We start from the raw sequence: 18,865 nt of genomic DNA on the forward strand, positions 1-18,865 counted from the left end.
GTCAGACGGACTCTCAGAAAGCAAGAACTAGTCAAGTATATAACTGCTATGCTCTTTTCTTCCTTAAGATAAAATCCAACCAGATGATAGATGACTTTTTTTTTTCTTGGATGGAGGTGATGGGTGGTGGTAAGGAGATTATCCAGATTTTCTAATTTTCTTACAGTGAACATGCCCTATCTCTATAATAAGCAAAACAACTAATCCTAAACTTAAAAACAAATGAATTCATTAAACCCATTCAGATCCAATGTGCAAGATCACTTAGATACAAGTATTGATGAAAGGAAATTGAAAAAAATACCAACAAAATTTAAGCATATGAAACACTTAAAACCCACTCCAAGCCTCAATCTATCAGCATGCTTTTATTAACATTCACCAAATATTTACTGAACACCTACTATGTGTCAGGTGCCACAGACACAACTATGAGCACAACAGAGATGATCCCTGGTCCCTGGAGGCTTATTGTCTCGCCAATTAGTTTATAAATAAAGTGTAATCATCTGTCCTAGTTTTCTGGGAGAAGTCCTATACCTGTTTCTCCCACAGTAACTGTTAATAATGCTCCTCTCACACGTCTCTCAGTCTAGACAATAAATTATATGATTATTCTATTTATAATAAAACAAACTATTGTTCCTGTAGGGCTATATGTTTGTAAAATGTATATCACTGGAAGGTTTTTATCTTTCTTTCTTTAACTCCATTTTTATTACACATGAGATTTTCTTAAATTATATCTTAAAATCTTATTTTAGACATTCATATCATTTTGATATATACCTGTAAAATCAAATATTTGCTTTAATCAAATAAGAGGAAATCGGATCTGATCTTATCACATCAAAATGTATATAAAGTAAACAAATCAAATGAGTAAAAAAACCAAAAAATCAAAACTTTAAAGACTATAAGTCCCTTGAGGGCAGGTAACTCCTTTTAAAATACTACTTCAATATTCTACCTTGTACCTAGCTCAGTACTGAGAACATGTTGTGGTTTCTATGTATTTTCCACTAAAAGGAAACAGGGCCAGAAAAGTATAAGATGAGTCTGGAATATCTTGTCATAATGGAAAGCAAGGAGGCTATCAAAGATCACCAGGATTGTGTCATGAACCAGCCTAACTTCCTAGTGGACAAAGACAAGACAACTGAGTACCAACAAATATTAATGAGAATAGTGAATTGAAACACCTCAAACATGCTTAAATTAAATCCACTGGTCACCTTTAGAGGATGTTAACAGAACCAACACATTCTTCTGAAAACTGGTAAATAAAGGTCAAGAATCAAGCATTTAGTCTTCCATTCCTATCATATCTATGCACTAAGGAAAGATACTAAATCGTTGAGAGGCAATTTCATAGAAGTATTCCAGCTAATAATTGAAGAGAAATTATAGAACTAGATATTATTTTGTAATTCCTAATGAATGAATATATCTAGGCAAAGATTATCAATGGCTGATAACAATACCAAAAAAGAAACACTATGCCTCCTGATAGAATTATACACCACCACCTATTAAATAATCTTGCCCCATGCCTGGAAGAAAAGTTAAACCTTAATCTGATCAAGCCCACAGATCTAAAAGCTAATTTACAGAAAATAAAAGGGATTGAGGAACATGTTAAATGGCACCACATGGATGAAATCAGCAAAATTCAGAGTATGGGAAAGTATACAACAAATGACTCAAATTCTTCAACAAAATACCTGTGGAGAGGGGGAGGGGAAGGGGGAGCGGGAGAGGGAGAGGGAGTTGTCTGGAATTGCTTCAAAATGGGGGGGGGGATGTAGGTAGGGAAGTGCAGTGGGCATGGGTATATATATATATATATATATATATAAGACTGGTCCCATGTATTGATAATTATTGAACCTGTGAGATGGTATATTAGGTTCATTATACTTTTCTATATTTGAGAATTTCTGTAACATAAAAAGGTTTTTTTCAGAAGCAATATTACCTCCTTTGAAAGACCAAAAATAACATCACAATTTAGAAATATATAAGACACTATAACCTGACAAAAATGGAGAAAAAAATATTTATAACTACAATGAAACGTAAAGTAACTTTTTGATATGACCTAGGGATTACAGAGGAAAAATCCCTCCATATTATGACTATATTTAATTATCTCTTTATACCACTTATATTCCATATCTCTAAAAACTATAATATAAGCAATATGGTATATTTCTGATTTAGTAAAACTTTAATCCCAAATATGCTAACAGAATGATTGAAGGTATAAAAGAAAAATTCAACATGTTAGAAGTAAAACAACTTGCCCAGTAGGATTATCACTCAGTCAGGATTAGAACCCAACCTTCTAGACAGTAGCCACTGCTATATCACAGCCACTAATTAGCTTTTAATTTTTCAATGACAGAATAAGTACCAAGGTCACAATTACAGATCCCCATTCTGGCCAGCCGCAAAAATAAAAAAGGACGGAATAATAAAACTGAACCCAAAACATCTTTTGTCTTCATGTGGAACTTACAATGCAGATTTGGCTAAAGGCAGTTTTAGGTCTATATTGTCCAAATGCATAGCCAATGTTTTACCAGGAGCTGGCATTAAAGCTGCTTTATGTGGGTTTTCCAGCTGATATACTATACGGCATGTTCTGCCACTTTGTATCTACAGGTCTAACTAAGAGACCATTATCCAAACAAAGTATGTTTATATAGAGACACTTAAGGGTGAGCAGAAGACCATTTCAGACAGTTTTCTAAATTTGCTGTACTACTATGAGGTAACCAGGATTCTCCCCCCCTTTTTTTTGGTGGCTGGCCAGCATGTGATCTGAGCCCTTGATCTTGATGTTACACCACCACGCTCTAACCGACTGAGCTTGCCAGCCAGCCCCAACCAGGATTCTCTTATTCAGTCAGTGTTGTGGTGGTATTATTACTACCAAGAGTACAATGTTCTGAAGTAATTTCACTCCGTATAAAAATCAGATGTAGGGCCGGCCCGTGGCTCACTCGGGAGAGTGCGGTGCTGATAACACCAAGCCACGGGTTCGGATCCCGTATAGGGATGGCCGGTTTGCTCACTGGGTGAACGTGGTGCTAACATCACCAAGTCAAGGGTTAAGATCCCCTTACCGGTCATCTTTTCAAAAAAATTAAAAAAAATAAAAAAATAAAAATAAAAATCAGATGTAAGCACAGCCCATTATCACAGTTCTCACTATTAAACGAAAACCCAACTTTTCCCTTCCCTGGTTTGTTCCCTCCATTCTGAGTCAACAAATGTCATGAATCCTCAATTTTAAACTGCACATTTTATTGTTTCTAAAACAAGAATGCCACATACTTTTCCTCTATTCAAAGATGCTTTTAAGTTCGGGCCGGCCCGGTGGCGCACTGGATGGTGCGCCGCTTGGGAAGCGCGGCGGCACCCCCGCCCGAGGGTTCGGATCCCACATACAGACTGGTTCCCGCTCACTGGCTGAGCGAGGCGCGGGAGCAACACCGAGGCTTGCAATCCCGTTGCCGGTCCCCGGTCCAGTACGGGGGCAACACTGAGGGTTGCGATCCGTTGCCGGACACGGAAAAAAGACAAAAAAAAAAAAAAAAAAGATGCTTTTAAGTTCTTATTTTATGGTCTAGTCTATGGAAGATCCAAACGAAGCAGCCACAGTCTCTGACTGAAGCTCCAAACCTCAAGTTCATTTTTGCTGCTTTCTTTCCTTTACACCAATATCTAATGAACCAATGAATTCTATTTCTTAAAATCGCCTGGTCCTCCCTGTTCTAATTGCTAACATAATGCCCTGTTCAGGCCCTACTCACCTCATATCCAGACTATTATAATAGTTTTTTTGCGCCTCCCTCTTTCAAACCACCCTACACACAAATCTTCTAAAGTAAATTTTCCTGAAGAATTTGGATCATATCATTCCCTAGCTACAAAACCTTCTTTAGTTTCTAGAGCCTTAGAATAAAGTGTAATTCCTTAGCAAAACATTTAAAAGCCTCCACCACTGAACCCAATTGACTTTTCCAATCTTGGCACCCAAAGTCTTCTCCCACCTAACATCCTCATGCTATTTCTCAAATGCACCTTGACTTTTTCTAACTCAAAAATTTTGTCATTCTTTCCTTCTACCTAGAATACCTCCGCCCACGCCGTACCACTATAATAAAATCCTAGCCACCTTTCAAGACCTAGCTGAAATGCACCTTTTCCTTGAAGCTCTTCTTGACTACCTAGTCAAAAAGGATTTCTCCTCCTCCTAAATTTCTATAACATAGAGCTACTCACCTAACATACATTATCCTGAATTGCAGTTAGTTTACTATAAATCTTATGTCCCCCACTACAAGTTCTTTGAGAGAAAAAAAGAATTTTTCTTTTTTTTGGCAGCTGGCCAGTAAAGGGATCCAAACCCTTGACCTTGGTGTTATAAGGCTGTGCTCTAACCAACTGAGAAAAAAAGAAATTTATGCTTCCCCGTGACACCTAATGCAATGCTCTGCACATAAGCACTCACAAGACATACAAATTCAGGACTTTACTTAGTTCATTAGTTTAACTGACATACATGACAAATGCTGTACTTCTTCCCTCCTCTTTGCCTCTGCAAAAGGAAGACGTATTTCAAATTTAGTCTGTTTTCTCACGGGACTGCCGAGTTATCACTACACATTTTTATTTATTTTATTTTATTTTTAAAATTTTTCTCTATGCATTTTTGTTTCCTAGAATGTTTAAGAGGATTTTTTCTTTTTAAAAAATGTTGTATGCTAATGAAAGGAATACTTAAGAGTTCCATTTAAGCTGGGAGGAAAAGTGACTTTTAAAAATCTTTACCTACTTGATATTGTCAATTCCTTCCTTCTCTGCCATAAACCAAACCATTTCAAGTAATGTTGTAAATTAAGATAGTGAGTTTGGATGTCAAGGCTTGCCTCAGGAGGGATTCTTTGTGTTAGCAAGTATGGAGTGAAAGATACACAAGTAGTACCCTATCTACAATGATATCCAAGTAAAAGATATGCAAGTAGTACTGTATCACTAAAGACTTAAAAATTCTCTCAGAGCAAGTCTTTGACAGTGAAACCATCCTACACAAGAGGCTCTTTACTACCACTCTCAATTAACAGGTAACTCGGGCCGGCCCGTGGCTCACTCGGGAGAGTGTGGTGCTGATAACACCAAGGCCACGGGTTCGTATCCCATATAGGGATGGCCGGTTAGCTCACTGGGTGAGCGTGGTGCTGACAACACCAAGTCAAGGGTTAAGATCCCCTTACCGGTCATCTTTTAAGAAAAAAATAAATAAATAAATAACAGGTAACTCAATTTTCTAATAAGTAAAAGTTGGCTATTTTCCATTTGCTCCTGGAGACAGGAGCTAGTAACTGTACTAAAAAGGGTGCCACTGTGCAAGAACTACACTCATAGATGTTAGAAATCATGTTTCTACATGGAATGCAAGATGGGCAGGAGGAAAGCTCTTCAGCCCTACATTAAAATGGCCTTGGGCAGAACTGTCTGTGAATGTCTAAAGATAACTTTCAGGGCCGGCCCGTGGCTCACTTGGGAGAGTGCGGTGCTGATAACACCAAGGCCTCGGGTTCGGATCAAATATAGGGATGGCCGGTTAGCTCACTGGGTGAGCGTGGTGCTGACACCACCAAGTCAAGGGTTAAGATCCCTTTACTGGTCATCTTTTTTTTTTTTTTTGTCTTTTTTTCGTGTCCGGCAACGGATCGCAACCCTCAGTGTCACGCCCGGACCGCGACCGGCAACGAGATCGCAACCCTCGGCGCCGTGCCCACACCGCGCTCAGCCAGCGAGCAGGAACCGGCCTGTATGTGGGATCCGAACCCTCGGCGGGAGCGCCGCCATGCTCCCAAGCAGCGCACTGTAGCAGTGCGCCACCGGGCCGGCCCCTGGTCATCTTTAAAAAAAAAAAGATAACTTTCAAAGGTATTAATGTCAAAAATAACTTGCATTTGTTTAAACAAATGCAGAGATCCACACACATTATACATAGTACATACATATGTACAGTGTATGTTATGACTAAAATTAATCTATGAACAGATATTTAAGCTTAAGAGTTTAAAAGCTTGATTTAAGATATTTCCAAATAGGGCCGGCCCGTGGCTCACTCGGTAGAGTGCGGTGCTGATAACACCAAGGCCCCGGGTTCGGATCCTATATAGGGATGGCCGGTTTGCTCACTAGCTGAGCGTGGTGCTGACAACACCAAGTCAAGGGTTGAGATCCCCTTACTGGTCATCTTTAAAAAAAAAAAAAAAAAGATATTTCCAAATAGAAAAAGAATATTGGTTGAAAAACTAGTGAAATCTGAATTAAGTCTTAAGTTTAGTTACTAGTAGTATACCAATGTTGGTTTCTCAGTTTTGAGAAACAGTTACATAAGACTTTATCAATAGAGAAACTGGGTGAGGAGTATATAGGTACTCTCCTTGCAACTTTTCTGTAAATCTAAAATGATTCCCCCCCCCCAAAAAAAATTAAAGAACATATTGCAATAGTATAAATTGGGTTAACTGAGTTATAATCACTCTAATTAAAAGACTTTCTTTGAATTAAAAAACTGGGCTGCTTTATCAGTTTATTCTTCTCAAAAGTGAAAATTTTTTTAACTTTTGTTAAGCTTTGATGTTTTCAAACATTCTCAGGTTTACTTGGTAAAGACTATTAATTAGCAAATGGAGTTGGCTTTTTCACTAGAATCCAAGTACAAACACGTGTAAATATGTTTTATGGCATAAATCCCAAACTGGCTAATGCCAAGATAACCTGACTGACTTCTGACATTAGCTGGCATGGTGGACTACAGCTCATAACACTGTTAATATGGAATAACCTTCCTTAGAGCAGGTCAGCATGATTTTCCTAACTGTGAAGTGTGCATATTTTTGGATCCAGCCATGCAGAATTCCACAAGTACAAAAAGATGTGTGTATAAAGGCATTCATTGTAGCATTATTTATTTTAACAAAAAACTTGAAACATAAATAATGGTACATACAACACAGGCATAGTACATAGCCATACGAATTATGATACAGATTTATATTAACTGACATAGAAATATGTCCACATGGAAAAAAAGATTAAAGAACAAGTGAGAATGGGATCACGCAATCTCATTATGCAAACCCATGAACATACGTGTATGTATATATGCATTCATATTAAGAGGTATCTCACAATAGAAGTAAAGGTGGGGAAGGGGATATTTTTATTTTCTCTTCATAGTTTTCTGTAAGCCTTAGTTTTAAAATAAGCATGCATAATTTCTTAAGAAAAATAATAAAGCTATTCTTTTTTTTTAATGCTATATAGAAATTATTTGTTTCACACCCAAATAAGACAGTAAGGACAAGTACCGAAGTAATTTTGTTAAAAAGTGAGCCCCTGTTCTTGACATAGAAAATGGCAAAATATTTATTATTAAACTTACTGTAAATTATAACCCTAGAAAACTAATAAATTATAAAAATGTCAGACATCAGGTAAAAGCCTCTAGGTTGTCAGTACTAACTGCAGCCAGTCTCTAAAGGTTACATATTGTATGATCCCATTTATATAACATTCTCCAAAAGACAAAACTATAGTGATAGATAACAGATCAATGCTTGCCCAGGGTGAAGAATGAGGGAAGGGTATAAATGCAAAGGGATAGCAAGAGGGAGTTTTTTGGGGTGATGAAACTGTTCTATATCCTGATTGTGGTGGTGGTTACACAAATCTAAACATATATTCACACAGTTGTATGCACACCAAAAAGTCAATTTCATTGTACATTAATTTAAAAATTAAAACAAATTATTTACTCAGCCTCTGGTCTCTATAAACCAGAAACATCTATGAGTCTTTAATTCTTTTTTTAAATCAATTTTTCAATCAGTAAAATAAAAGTTTAATGGGTCTTTTCTTTAATAATCTCAGTGTCAAGAAAAGAACACATTTGGGCCGGCCCGGTGGCACACTGGATAGTGCGCCGCTTGGGAAGCGCGGCGGCGCTCCCGCCCGAGGGTTCGGATCCCACATACAGACCGGTTCCCGCTCACTGGCTGAGCGAGGCGCGGGGGCAACACCGAGGGTTGCAATCCCGTTGCCGGTCGCCGGTCCCCGGTCCGGTACAGGGGCAACACTGAGGGTTGCAATCTGTTGCCGGACACGGAAAAAGACAAAAGACAAAAAAAAAAAAAAAGAAAAGAACACATTCAACTTGGCAAATTAACATAACCATCCTATGTCTCAATTTTCCTGTTGGTAAAATGGGGATAATAATAATACCTACCTCAAAGGGTTGTAAGAAGATTAAATGATAAATGCTATGTAAAAGTTTGTTAAGTAAATATATACATATATATAGTATATAACTTTGGGTATAGAAATAAAGACAACTCCAAGCAAGTAACTTTTAAGTTTTATCCTCTGGAGGACTAGATTCTGATTGTTGTTTTTCTAAAAGAGCTGTCTCTGAAATACAGTCCAGGTCGAGTCTGATTTTCACACAGAGGTAAACGTTCACTACTAAGTTCATTTTTATTCTGTAACCACTCTACACACGTAAATTACTGTTGAAACCAGGCTCTGTGTCAAAGGTTACACTATAGAGTTTTATTTATTTATTTATTTATTATTTTTTTAAAGATGGCCGGTAAGGGGATTTTAACCCTTGATTTGGTGTTGTCAGCACCACGCTCTCCAAAGTGAGCCAACCGGCCACCCCTATATAGGGATCCGAACCTGCAGCCTTGGTGTTATCAGCACCACACTCTACCAAGTGAGCCATGGGCCGGCCCTTACTATAGAGTTTTAAAAGTCTCTTTCCATATATTCATTAATCTTCTCAGATCTCCTTAACATTATAAACAGGTAAACAGTATGTGTGTGTGTGTTAAACAATAGTAGGTATACTACCTCTTAGACCATAGCTTTAAATGCTAGGCAAAAGGGATCCAACCGTAACCCCTTCCAGATTTCCAGGTCTTTTAACTACCCCTCTATATGGAATCAGAAAGGTCATAAATGTAATGATTTCCTTCATGCCATGCCACATTTCTTAGCATTCTGCTTCAAATCCATACCTCTAAGTGTTGATTTTAATTTTATCACTCCCCTCCACCTCTTTAATACAGTGAACATTTGTTTTAGCACCTACTTCAAGAAAATACTTTTTGCTAAGCACCATATAGTGCAGTGGTTTTTCAAACTGCCTGTCCCAATCCAATTTTTCTAAATGAAATAGAACTGAATGAAGAATAAAAACTGGGCTGACTGGTTAGCTCAAGTGGTTAGAGTGCAACCTTTTAACACCAAGGTCAAGGGTTGGGATCCCCATACTGGCCAGCCCCCCCCCCCAAAAAAAAAGAATAAAAAGTAACAGACTGCCTCTCAGTAAGGATAAACACTGTTTCATGAAGTTTTTGTCTCAGTTGTGGGTGTGGGTATAAATGTGAGTATGTGTGAGCATGCATGCACTGCTTTTTACCATGGATCCTGGTCAAAAAGTTTGAGAAATACTGCTGGAGGGAATTAAATAAATAACTCTTCTAGATTTAGAATAGTCCAACCCTGCAACAGTTGGCTTCTGTGGACATGTCTTTTAGTACTCAGTGCACCACCTGGCCTTAGAGGCATGTCACCTTAAAGAAATAAAAAATATCTAACTTTCCATTCGAAGTGACAAAAGGATTGAGGAGAGACTGGAAGGTAGAACTACTTTTTGGATAGTTATTATAATATCTGACAAGCTGGAATAGATATAGAAATGTTTATTTCTTTACCACAGCTTGACAGAAAGAAATCAACCATTTGAAATTAGATCATTTCTTTCCACTATGCATGTATTTTCCAAAATTTAACTTTAATATTTTCTCACTTAGCAATATTTTTTGTTTTTAGCAGTATTTTTTAACTTACCATATTATACAAGATTCAAATACATTTTAGGTCAAACAACCAAATATTTTCTTTTAGACCAGAGCAAGATACACATTAGGATCACAAGAATAAAGATTGATCTGCTTTAAAAAATTATACCCCTAAGTCTTTGCTGTGTAATATAGACTTTTTCTGTTTGTAAATAACCGTTTAGATAAAAGATATATTCCAAGATAATTTGGCTTTACCCACTAGAAGACTATAAACTATTTTAAAAAAAGATAACTCATCTACTAAAACTTACACTAAAGTCTTCATATTTAAAATCCTATTTCTAGGGCTGGCCCGTGGCTCACTTGGGAGAGTGCAGTGCTGATAACACCAAGGCCACAGGTTCGGATCCCTATATAGGGATGGCCGGTTCGCTCACTTGGGAGAGCGTGGTGCTGACAACACCAAGGCAAGGGTTCAGATCCCCTTACCGGTCATCTTTTTAAAAAATAAAATAAAATAAAATCCTATTCCTACTTAGAAAATTACCTGGCTTATTTCTTCTCTAAACTAGATAAGTTAATTAAGTTTCATGTACTAAATCTAACAAAATTAATGCTAAAATTGTTACCTGCCAGTAGCACTGGCTTAGTCACTAGTTGCTTTACAGCAGTTTCTCACCTCAGCATTGTGGACCAGAAAATTCTTTGTGGTGGGGCTGTCCCGTGCACTATAGGATGTTTAGCAGTATCTCTGGCCTCTACCCCCTAGATGCCAGTAGCACTTTCCCATCCCTAGTCGTGACAATCAAAAAACATCTCCAGACATTGCCAAATGTCCTCTGGAGGCAAAAATCATCCATGGCTAAAAATCACTGCTTTACAGATTTATACTTTAATCATTATTTCCATGTTTGGGCAAAAAAAAGGGGGGGGGATGACATTATTGCAGTTAATCAAAAAATTTGATCAAATGCAGTTTTTAATAAAAATGATTATGTCTCAGAAGTTATTAAAGACCATGGCTACATACAATTAAATTCCATCAACTAACTGGTGTATCAAATTCTAAAATATTCAAAACAAGGTTAACTATATTTATTTTAAGTCAGATTTTCATGTTGCTATTTGTTTAGAACTTTGGGGTTCCAAAAAGTTTAAACATTTGGCAGTTATAAAAATTATACTAAATAAAAATATTTTTAACAATTAACAACTCAGGAAGGATTGTGGTTTCAGTATTATGAAATGAGACAGTAAAATAAATATTTGGCATTTACAAAAAAAATCTTTCAGATGTTGCTATTTTAAAGACATTTTCTGTCATTACTTAACCCCTCTTTATTTAAGGATAAAAGAATACTGGGTTTGTTCTTAGGTTGACTCGGAAATTCTCTTAACATTGTGAAAATCCAAGGTAGGTCTTTGAGAATGTCCTAAAAAAATGGTTTGAAATTATTTTGCCCCACTAAATATTCCAATTTTTAATTTAAAATAGGATTTTACAATTTTCCTATGGATCACTTGAGGGGTATATTTTAAATTTTTTTAAAAATTAATAGGTATACATTCACATGTGTCAAAATTTTAAGTATAAAAGAATACATAGGTAACAGAGCAGCATTATACATAATAGCCAAAACCCAGAAACAATCAAACTTCCATCGATAGTTGAACGGATAAATTATAATATATCCATACAATGAAATATTATTAGTTTCCTAAGAAATTAATAATATTGGTGGTTTATATGAGAAAACAAATTATTGTTACATACAATATGGATGAATCTCATAAACATAATTTTGAGCTAAAGAAGCCAGACACAAACAAGTACATACTGTATTCCACTTAAATAAAGTTCCAAAAAGAGGCAAAACTATTCTATGATGATACAACTCAGGAGAGTAAAAACATTTGGGAGAGCAGTAACTGAGAAAGGACACAAGAGGCTTCTGGTATGTTAATAACCTGTTTCTTGTTCTACATGCTGATTATACAGAGATAATTCATCAAACTGTACCCCTATGATTTCTCTACTTTCCTTTCCTTTCCTTTTTTTTTTTTTTTTTCCTTTTTCTTGTGGCTGGTCAGTATGGGGATCCTAACCTTTGCCCTTGGTGTTATAGCACCGTGCTCTAACCAACTGAGCTTACTGGTCATCCTCTGTACTTTTTGATGTGTAACGGTCCACTACAATTAAAATTCTAGTTTAACGGGCCGGCCCGTGGCTCACTCGGGAGAGTGCGGTGCTGATAACACCAAGGCCACGGGTTCAGATCCCATATAGGGATGGCCGGTTCGCTCATTGGCTGAGCGTGGTGCTGACAACACCAAGTCAAGGGTTAAGATCCCCTTACCGGTCATCTTTTAAAAAAAAATTCTAGTTTAAAAAAAAAATTATACAGTGAATCATCTACCTCCAATCCAGGTACCTCAGTCATCCAACTCACCCCCCAACAGACAACCGATATTATTAGTTTCTTATGAAACTAATTAAAAATTTCTTATGAAACTAATTAATAGTTTTTTAGAATTATGATATACAGGAAAATCCCCAAATATGTTCACTGTCCCGCAATACAAATAGTAGCACGAATGTGCTACACACTATTTTGTGCCTTTTTTCTACACACTATTTTGTGCCTTTTTTCGTTAACACTATAGCTTAGAGATTTTTCCACAGCAAAATATAGTTTCCTCATTCCTTTTTGCAGCTATATAATATTTATTCTATTGTATGAATATATACTGATTTATTTAACTAATTCTATACTAATGGACATTTAGGTTGTTTCCAAACTTTTGCTGAGTTAATTTTAATTTAAATGAATTTGTATGTCAAAAAGAAAAATGTAGGGCTTCCTGCCATGAGGAACTTTCAGGCAAGGTAATTTCAAACTATAGCTCTAACAGCATACTAATATAGGAAAAGTACCTGACCACCCTGGTCACAGTTTTTAAAGGAGAACATATAACAGATTTATCCATAAAATTGAGACCAAAACGAAAACAAAACAAATCAAAACAACCAACTTTGCCATGTGTTTCAATGTTCACAGACCACTGATATTGCTTTAAATATATTAAAAGGATACATCCAAAAGGGTGAAAACAATTCATAAGAGTCTAGTTATAAGTATTCTCATTTTGTAGGTCAGACAGTATAAGAAAGAAGTTATGTTCCATTGAATCCCCTAAACAGAATAAAAATTCCAAAGCTGAAAAGCATAAACACATTAAAGACTATATGATGCATCAGCATTAAAAACAAAAGGAATCACACAACAACACTCTACCTTTGTTTAACCCAGCTAAGAGTCATAACCCTCTGATGTCACACACACAATAAAGACCAAGAAATCAGGCTATGGAGCCATTCTTTTCCATTTTTGTTCTTTCCCAACCATCCCTTCTCACCACACACTCACTCGTTTATCAAGGAACTGACAAAAGCAATCAGCTATCTGTTAGGCCATTTGGCTTTACTGAACCAGCAAAAATAATAGTAATAAAAAAAAAAATAGCACCCCTCCCCACAAAGCAAAAGCTTACTTAGCAAAATGCATTACAGTTGAGAAAATAATATGTAATTCAATCACGTAAATTTTGTTTGTTTAGTCATTCTGGGTTCACACAGTGTTAAGTACTGTTACTACTCTACATACTGGCCAAGATTAAGTTTTTTGAAATGTACTGTAAAATATAAGGTAAGTTAAAGACCATTATTCGTCAATCTCTCTTTATCAGTAATCCAATACTAGTGACTGATTTCACTGACGGGCAAGCCTGATTTCACTGATGGGCAAGTCCATAGTGAAATAGCACAATAATAAAAGAAAATAAGGATTACCAGATTTCCTTGAGGAAAATCCTAATGTATTACTGATGTGTCTACCTTATTCAAAAAGTCTCTAGGTAACTCTTGTGAGCTCACAGACTTAACACAATGCTATCCTGCAAAAATAACAGAATAACTTAATTCTATAGTAACCCAAGAAATCCTATTTTAAAAGCTGTATGTACTGAATAAAACTGTATACATGGCCTTGATTGAATCTACTTTCCAAAGCAATCAATCTCAAACTATGTTAAAAAAAAAGGAAAACAGTAATGTCATATTTTACCATAAAACTGCTTTTGGCTAAAAAAAAAAAAGGCAGGGAACTGTACATAATCTATATGTGCAAAGCAAAGAGCTGATACATTTTTTTTTTTTTTTTTAAAGATGACCAGTACAGGGATCTCAACCCTTGGCTTGTTGTTATCAGCACCGCACTCTCCCAAGTGAGCTACAGGCCGGACCAAAGAGTTGATAAAATCTGACAGGTAAAGGAACCTGACTTTTTTTTCCTTCCTCCACCAAAGTAAAAATGCATAAGGCACTCAAACCTACTAACAGTTTATGATCAAAACCTCAGAAGAGCAATGGGAATTCTATAAGAAAATATGTTCATAATTGCTTTTTAAAAATCAAACTTAACTGCTATATAAACAAACTAACTAAAATAAGCAACTGATGTCTCCGCTGATTCTACCAAGTACTTTATGGCTTGCATTAAACATGAAAATTTACACAAGGCTTTGCACGTGATTCAACTCTAGACACAGAACTCATTGAGATATGTTAATGTCCTAAAACACCCCTTTCACCACATAAGCTCTGAATAGGCTTAAAACAAGCACAGTCTGTGGGTAACCCTGCAGAATTTGGAGCTAGGTTTTATCATCTCCATGAAGTTCAGCCAGCCGTAGGGCAACAAATCAAAGTTCCAACAAACACATTGCACCTGCAAGACTTAGGTATGCTCCAAGTCAAATATTTGCAATTTTTTCATCCCAAATCTGCACAAATGAAAGAATGCAGATCGCAGCGCCAAACCTCTAAATCTTGTCATAAGCCAAAACAATCTGTAGTTTTACTCCAACATGCCCCATATCCTACCATGTACTGAGTTCCTAATATGAACATATGCTAGGAACTATGCTAGGAGTTTGCATAGATTATCTCTAATCCTCCTAACAAATCCCATTCTGCTGATGAGGAAACTGAGGCCAGAGAGGTCAAGGTGACTTGCTCACTGCCATAAAGCCAGTAAATGGTGGAGCTGGGATTTAAATCTAGTTCTGCGTGGCTCCAAAGAATGAGTCTCCCTGATCCTTCTTCAGCTAAAGTCACTACCCGCAACACAAGGTCACCTCTATCAAAGTAAATTCAAGTGCTAATTGACTGAATGATGACAATAGCTGAGAAAAATATCATACTTAAAATGACAGCACAAGACCCAAGAGTTCCCAACAAGGAAATACAGTTACCTCTTTTAGAAAAACTAGTTTCAAAGGTTTTGGCTCAAAATACAAGACAATTCACCTTTTTTTTCTTTTTTTTTTTTTGGCTGTCTCTCAACTGACTGTAGAACAAGGGAAATAAAAACTCAAGAGTACATTTACATTTTTGGTAAAATTATCTAAAACCCTTGAGAAAAGGGTGACTTCTTTTTTTAACAGTTCACATTATAGTTTACTTCTTTGATGGCTTCAGATATTCAAAAACAAAATCACATTAGTAGCATTACTAATCAATTTTTTTCCCCACACACTTGAAAAGTAGTTTCTTACCACACTACAAGATTACTTCCCATACTTAGAGCAGAAATGGAAACAGCTCTGGGTGTCATGAATCAGATCTTGAGGCCACAGTTGCAGAAAGTAGGTGCTGCTGTTTCCCTTGAGTAGGAGCTGCTGATCTGAAACCTCCTAAGGGAAGGGTGTCGAAGCTGAGTGTTGAAGCAACTAAAGCAAGCTGTTTGTATTAATGAGAGTGAGCTGCTGGCACCACTACTCCTTAAGTGTTTCACTGCTGTGCAATTGTTTTCCAGCTTCCAAGCTCTGAATCTGGAAGGAAGAGAATGCTGTTCTCACAGCCATGTGTTATATGATCAGCTGCTCTATGGGGTGTGGGTGTTTAACTAAGTAAGTGACTGGTTAGAAGAGGTTCTGCAATACTATACCAAAAACACTGTCCCCTCAGATTTTAATGGTTTGTCACTATACTACATTGACAAAGAAAAGTAACACATTTGCAACTGTGAAATGGTTAGGGTTTAGAATAGGCAAATAATTTCCGATATAAAACTTCAGGCGTGACATGAACAAAAAAATATAACCTATAATATAAGCCACTTCAAGCATGTTTATTAGATAATAAAAAATGCAATATTTGCAACCTCAGCATGCTTTCAAACTTCACAGGATACACTGCATAATTATTAGAATAAATACTATTCTTCAGGTGTGTGGAACAGGTTCTCTGCAAGATTCCAAGGCTCCCTTGCCTTCCAAAATGCTGGTTAAAACCATGAATTCCTTATCCTTTCAGAACCCCCCAAAATGCAAAAAATATGAAGGTGTCATAGGATTATTTATGTGAAATATATTGTCAGAACCATAAGCTTCTAGAGAGCTGGAGACTGTGCTTATTTAATGTCACTGCTCATCATAACACTATCACAAGCTGGAATAAATGTCTCTTGATTGAAATACGATCAAAAGGCAAAAGATGGGTGCAGAGTAATTTAAACAAAAATAGCTGATATTTATCACCTGCTTATTGATAGAATAGTGCAAAGTTCATCCCTAGTTCTATATTCTAAATGTGCAGACTGAATTCCCTAACTACAATTAAAACCCTTCCATTATAACAAAATTTTTAGGTTGATGATTTTTGATGGCACCATCACCCTTAATAAAGATGAAATCATATTTAAAAGAGTTGGAAAAAAATCCTCTTCACAGAGCATGTACTCTACTATGGGAATGACAAAGCCTTCTTTTAACAGATCAGATCAATTTCAACCAACACACATAGATTCTGTACAGGTATTATAAAACAGATCACGGACTTTGCTGTTGAAATTTGCTACATTTAGAATATGGAGCCAGGAACATATATTATCAACTGGTTACATTTCAACAAACTATTTTGACTCCAGTTTTAACTTTTTTCTGAAAGACTCTCACATACATCTCCTTTTTACAGAAAGACAGGAAATAATATCTTACAATTACTTAACCCACCATTATCAAAGAACAAAACACAGCATACATACATAAGGTACTTTGCTGTTCATTACTCAGTGGCAGATAAAATAACTAAAAAAACCAAAACACAAAACCCAAGTTCCTTTTGCTTTCGCACAATATAGATCTTAACCTGAGGTTCCAGGACCAGCGTCAAGACAACTGTAGTTATATACAAAATTATGTCTATTTCACTGAGAAGAGGGCCCTAAAGGATTCCATGACCCCAAAGAAAGGTTAGGAACCACTGAACGACATTTCTAGGATCACTAAAACTAGTGGCGAACATTTTAAACACAATTACACTAAAGGTAGTATCTATCTAATACATGTGTACAGTTGTGATACAAACAACCAAGCTGCTTACTAGCGCTGACAATCAGTGCTGTGCCACTCACAAAACAGCCCCACTCGGGAACATCACCTGTATTTAGCATGTACACACACATCCCAGCAACAGCAGCTCTTCTTTCCCTAAGCGTACATATGTTGTCAACAAAGCATGTGCTAGTTGCCATTCCCAGAACAATACGGGCCCGGCCATCCTCTGGGAATAAATACAGACATTCTTCCCCAAATACTACCTTATTTATGTACCTTGCCTTGACAATAGATGTTAAACATTACAACAAAACAGATGAAATTCCCACACACCGTATGTATCTAATTAACTGGGAAAAAACATCACTCGGGTGTTACTGAGGATCGACGGGAGATGCATTTAAGGGAAACACTGTGATAACGATGCTTGAACACGGGGAGTATCCGGGAGCAATCAAAGACAGACTCACGCGGGAACATCCTGTGAACGAGGTTGTGGAAAGCCTTCTCCAAAGGCAAAAGCATTCCTTTGATTGGCACAAGCCATTTCTGACAATGGATCCTCGATGACAGGGGCTGCTCGGCAATCAGGAAGTGTATGAGAGAGAGAGAGAGAGAGAGACACAGTGTATGTGTGTGTGTAGGTGTCTGTGTCTGTGGTGGGGGAAGGATGCACAACTAGATGTGATCAAAGCTCGACTTCTTCAAAGAAGAGCATGTGGGATCTTAAATCTTGAAAACAGACTTCCAGGTGAGGCAGGGGCATTTATCATTTCTACAGAAGACATCCCTGACAATGAACATGTTACGTGGAGATGTAACGGGGTGTCACTACCTTTGGTGGCTCTAAGGAGCTTCAGCAGAGTCTGATTGGAGGGGTGGAGGAGGTGGGGGTGGAGAACGGTCTGCATTACCCACTGGGGTGAGTGTGGGGCTGCTGGTGGCGGGTGAACATCAGATGCATTTTATCTCCTGGCGGCACAATACTCCCGAGGGTTGGAGGTTTGGGCGCAACCGCAGGGCGGGGGAGGCAGTGGGTGCAAACCACCAGCTGCAGGGCAAGAGCACGCTCGCAGGACCGGTGCAAACCTCCCCTCGGCCCGCTAACCCATGCCACCCCAGCCTCCCCTCAGGCCTCGGAGCGAGAGGACTCCCTGCGAAACTGCAGCCAAGCCTGGGTCCGGGAGGGAGAGGGCGAAAGGGCAGGAGCGGGGCGCCCCCGGCCCAAGCTCGGTGCCAGATAAGCGCAGCGCCCCGGGCCTCTCCGCCGGATGGGGGCTGCTCCGGCCTAGTGCACGCAGCTGCCTCGCGAAGGGTTACGCCGGCCCCCAGAGCCCGGCCCGCCCGGCAGACGGCAGAGAGGAAGGGCTGCTGCCAGGGGCACTGCCGCGACGGTGGCGAGTGCGTGGGGGAAGGGGCCCTTACTCACCAGGGCCGGCCGCCTCCGCCTCCGCCTCGGCGGTCCACCCTGCGGTGGGGGGCCTGTAGCCGCGGCGCTCGAGTAACAACCGCCGGCCGGGCCGGCCCCTCCCCCCTGCCCAACGTCTGTCCTCAGGGCCGCTCCTCAG

General features: G+C 38.2%; 1 protein-coding gene across 1 annotated transcript in view; it reads right to left on the reverse strand.

Annotated features, from left to right (window-relative positions):
* ZNF652 (zinc finger protein 652) overlaps nucleotides 1-18,865 on the reverse strand; it is a 58,123-nt gene extending 39,258 nt beyond the window's left edge. Inside the window, exon 1 of the mRNA XM_008578380.1 lies at nucleotides 18,727-18,865. The gene's annotated coding sequence lies outside the window, so the exon portion shown is untranslated. The remainder of the gene's footprint in view (nucleotides 1-18,726) is intronic.

This window comes from Galeopterus variegatus, unplaced genomic scaffold, assembly GCF_000696425.1.
Source record: "Galeopterus variegatus unplaced genomic scaffold, G_variegatus-3.0.2 Scaffold1672, whole genome shotgun sequence".
Classification (NCBI taxonomy): Eukaryota; Metazoa; Chordata; class Mammalia; order Dermoptera; family Cynocephalidae; genus Galeopterus; species Galeopterus variegatus.